Genomic DNA, 4,860 nt, shown 5'->3' on the forward strand with positions numbered 1-4,860 from the left:
AGCCTAGTTGCCTTAAGAAAAGGCATCATACAAAATTAATTGGAACAGATAGATGTGCTGTTGCTGATGTTTATCAGTGCCACTTCCAATTCAAATCCACTGCTCTAATGTCACAGCAAAATCTTGGCATCTGAGGCAAGGGCCTCCCATACTGTATGCTGAGTAGAGGGAAATTAATTCAATTCCCCTAAATGGGTTCATTGTTGGTGCAGAGTCACTACCATCACCTACTGCTCCTGTGCACACCTCCAGGAGGCAAGAGCTGAATGGCAGACATGGATTTGGCACAAGACCTTTGAGTTTATCACAGCTCTGCTATTGGAAATTTCAAATACAAATGGAAAATGAGAATATATTTACATTAACCAGTGTGCACTAAATATTTTGAGTAAGAAGAAGGGAAGTGTGCTAGGTATTCAGGGGGATAGACACTGGAGAAATTTTTCTGAAAAAATTTCATTGTAAAGCTGTCTGTGGCCATACATGAGGTGCTGTTGGTGAAAGTTAGACATATATGGGCTAGTTTAACTCATGCATTCAGTGTTTTTAAAAATGAGGCTTCATTTTCCATTCATGAATTTACATTCTTTGCTTGGTAAGGTCTGTTCTACTTTTCTTTCTTACTCCTTATGCTTTGTAATTTAGCCAAAACTCCCACCCCCTTATCTCTGTGACTACTGAACAATCCACCTTGGCAATTAATATTCTTTAAATACTTTTCAGAGGAAGATTAAGTTGCATTATTTTTGTAATTGATGTACAAATATGAACTTCTGAGAAGTGCACTTTATGACTGAGTCAATTATTTTATGTTATTAAAGTGGGAAAATATTGTAGAGCAACATGAAACTAAAGTAGTAGCAAAGCGAATGATAGGTAGCCCATGTTTCCTGGTTGATTGCTGTACACATCTGCAATGTTCTCATTTTGTGATTAACTGGGAAATATAATTCTGTCACGGGATATAATTGTTCCAGAGAAGCTGGAGCATGATAAATCAACATTGAGTACACTCTGCCACGCTAGAAGTCATGGAGGGTATGCCTGTTTGTCACTGCTATAATAAGCAAGACGCCAAACACATTTGCACATAAGTTTTACTGCACTGGTGCTAAATTATTATTGACAAGGGGATGTAGGGCAAAGAAAAATGATCCGGTATATTAAGAAATTATCTGGGCCAAATTCAACCCATGTGTAAGCAAACATTATTTCAATTAACTTCAGGGGGAACTTCACCTCCTTACACTAAGGCTGAATTTTGCTCTCTTTTCCTGTGAAAGTACAATGATTTCACTCAAGTAAATACCATTTAAATGTATAAACTGCTTATGTAAATAAGACATATGCAGTCCTGATCTACCCCCAATACCCTGCATACTCTAATTAATTTGCAGATCAGCAAATTGCATAATGATGCTATTTCAGAACTGAGGCCTGCACACTGTTCTTACATGGTAATAACTCTGGATAAGGAAATAGGTGGGATAGTCTCATTTCTGTTTTTCCATATACAAAGAGAAACCACATATTTTATTTCAGATAAAGGGGAAAAAGAAAAAAAGACAAAAAAAGTCTCCATACAAAAGGACAGTGTGTTTTGTCGCTGTAACAGACTGCAGCTGCTCTGAGGAGAAAATGGATGCTGTATCTATAGACAGAGATAGAAATTTAAAAGGGATGGTAGTAAACAAAAAACAAAGGCCTCAAAATTTGGTAACTACATCTACAATATTCTCAAGATTTTGTCACTTCAGTTATTGATCAGCTGCTTTTACATTCAAGTAAATGTAAGATGGAGAATGTATGGACTGAAACTCATGGGTATTGCCTGCCAAAGAGACAATTTGGCCCCAAATGCTTCTAAACTCTTTACATGCTGGATGCCATTTCATTGCTTTGAGTTGCAAGTAGTTCATCTATGTAATAGTCACAGGTATTATGAAGATCCATTGCTGACAAACTGTAAGAGAAGAAACAGCAGAGAACCTACTCATCTGACATAGGGCTTGACTACACTTGCGAGTTACAGCGCAATAAAGGAGCTCACTCCCTGTCCACACTGGCAAGGCACGTAGAGCGCTCTGACTCCGCGGCTACAGCGCTGCTGGTACTCCACCTCGGTGAGTGGAATAACGTTTGCTGCGCCCCCACTGGAGCGCCGCGGTGCCAGTGTGGACGAGGTGTCGCATTACTGCGCTGTGATCAGCCTCCGGAAATGTCCCATAATCCCCTTAAGTCAAGTGGCCACTCTTCTCATTGTTTTGAACTCGCTGTAGGAATGCAGCTATGCCGTTTGAAAGCTCCGTTTCTGACAGCCGGCTGCTTATCTGCTCCGAGACAGATAAGTGTGCTCCGAAACAGATTAGTGTGGAATGCTGTGTGTGAGAGAGAGAGGCGGGGGGGGAGGGGTCTGCTGCTGTCTGAACTTACAAGACAGCATGCTGACATGCTTTCAGCCCCCCCAAAAACCCATTCTCTCTCCCCCCACATACACACAACACACTCCCTGTCACACTCCACCTCACCCCCCCCCATTTGAAAAGCACGTTGCAGTCACTTGCATGCTGGGATAGCTGCCCATAATGCACCACTCCCAATGCTGCTGCAAGTGCCGCAAATGTGGCCACGCCAGTGCGCTTGCAGCTGTCAGTGTGGACAGACTGCAGCGCTTTCCCTACTGCGCTCTCCGAAGGCGGGTTTAACTCACAGCGCTCTACATCTGCAAGTGTAGCCATGCCCCTAGTCTATATCCTAGAGATGAATATGTATCTCCAGGCAAACCACTGTCCAGCCTGCCAATCTCCAGAGAGTAAAGGATGGTTTTGTGACTAAAGCTCTGGGCTGGGACTCAGGAGATATGGGTTCACTCTGTACATGCATCAGTTCCCCATTTTTAAAATGGGCATGATAACACTTCCTTTCTTCCACCTTTGTCTGTCTTGTCTATTTACACTATAAATTATTTGGGGAAGAGACTCTCCTACAACCAGCACAATGGAGCCTTGATCGCTTTTGGGGCCACTAGGTTGTACTGTAATACAAGGAGTAAATAACACTGATAACAACTGCATATTCTGCTGTGTGACTATTCAGGAGGTGTTCCTCAGGGTATGCATATAATTAGAGTGCCCTGTACAATACTTAGAAACTGACAACATGATACATAAACTCTTAGAAAGACATAAATCGGGGGTCTTTTACAGAAAATATAATACCATGTCACTGTCCTATATCAGTGGGTCCCATAGCCACAAGAGATGGTACATACAACACTTCCTACAAATAGATCATAATGCAAAGCTGAACAGAATATTTAATCTTAAATTCATAATTACTTTGTGTTACATAATGTTGCCAGTTAAATGACAGAAGTTTTGCTCATGAAGATTGTGTGAGAGAGATGTGGAAGAACAGGTGCCCAAAGTACTAGAGAATATTTGTGGTAGGGCACAATAAACTCACCTGTCGAAGGGTGAAGGGAATATTTACATTAATATTCTACCCTCTTTAGGTTCTTTTCAACGTCTCATGCCCACTGTGAAGAAATCTTTACCAGTATTTACAGACTGAAGTGGATATTTGTCCTAAATATTGGGACAAATCTTGAAGTCCTATTAAAATCGACGGAAGACCCAGTAAAACCAATGGAAGTCTTCCCATTGACTTTAACAAGAGATGGATCAGGCACTTAGGTTTTACTCAGTCCTTTCTCAGGCAAAATTCCCAGTGACTTAAAGCTCAGCACCTCTCCAGAGCACATCCCTTTTGTGGTTGAGGTTTGTTAATACCACATCTGACAGAATCAGCCTGGACCTCTCTAGCAGAGTTCTTCAGTAGAAAGTTATAAGTGAAAGACTATAAATATTCATTAATTTCCCATCCCACCGCCGTTATGCTCCTATTCTCTAGTTTGCATGATCAGTTCTTTGGTACACTCTTACTCACTATTGATGTTACAAGACCTTCTGGGAATTTCACAAATAAATAATAGCTTACAAATATTACCTAGCAGATTGAGTGCCCACCTTCATTTTCTATAGCCTGCATGTTCAACAGATACTTTAAGCAGAAATATTTATATATTGCAAATCTGCCTCTGTGCCCCAGACCTTGGTTACAGTGACATGCCCTGCAATTCACTAATGCAGGCCAAACATAAAAATCAATATGTTCTTAAAATAAGTCAGAGCTAATATCAGCCACAGACAATCCTTGTACTGCTATAAATAGTCTAAGCAGGTCGTATAATGTGTAGCTCATAGTGCTATTCTGGGACATTCAAACACAAGTGGAGTTTGCAATCTCCTGAATTCAGGGTATCTGGAGTATCATGTTTCCCCGCATTCTAATATGAATCATATATTGCACAGAACACAGTTCTCAGAACATCCCCACTGTTTGTGATATAAAAGGTTACATGGAAGTCATTTTCACCCAATGCAAGCACCTCAAGTATTTGTAGGTAAAGAACAGTTGTAAAGATAGGTTTTATCTTACCCTGGTTTCTGTAAATCTCCTTCACACTTGAAAGATGGTTTATTGAGTGCTTATGAATTATGTTTTCACATTTCATACAATGTCAAGACTGGATGACCCCTCTTCCCAAGAAAGAAAGAAAGAACTGTGTAAAGTACTGAGTATTGAAACAATAACTCCCAGGTCCAACAGCTACTGGAAAACTTCTAAGATGCCTGTTCTACTTCTTGATACTTGCTTGCTAAATAAATCAGAATTGTATGGTGTAAGGCCAGTTCACTGGCCAGGGCACCAAAATAACTCTCAATAGTAGCAGAATTTCAATCCTTTTCTTCATAGATGCATTTATTTTTCAAAACAAAAACAGTCCAACGTGCTCCC

The sequence above is a fragment of the Terrapene carolina genome, unplaced genomic scaffold (genome assembly GCF_002925995.2).
Source record: "Terrapene carolina triunguis isolate 2854851 unplaced genomic scaffold, T_m_triunguis-2.0 Scaffold629, whole genome shotgun sequence".
NCBI classification, from domain to species: Eukaryota; Metazoa; Chordata; order Testudines; family Emydidae; genus Terrapene; species Terrapene triunguis.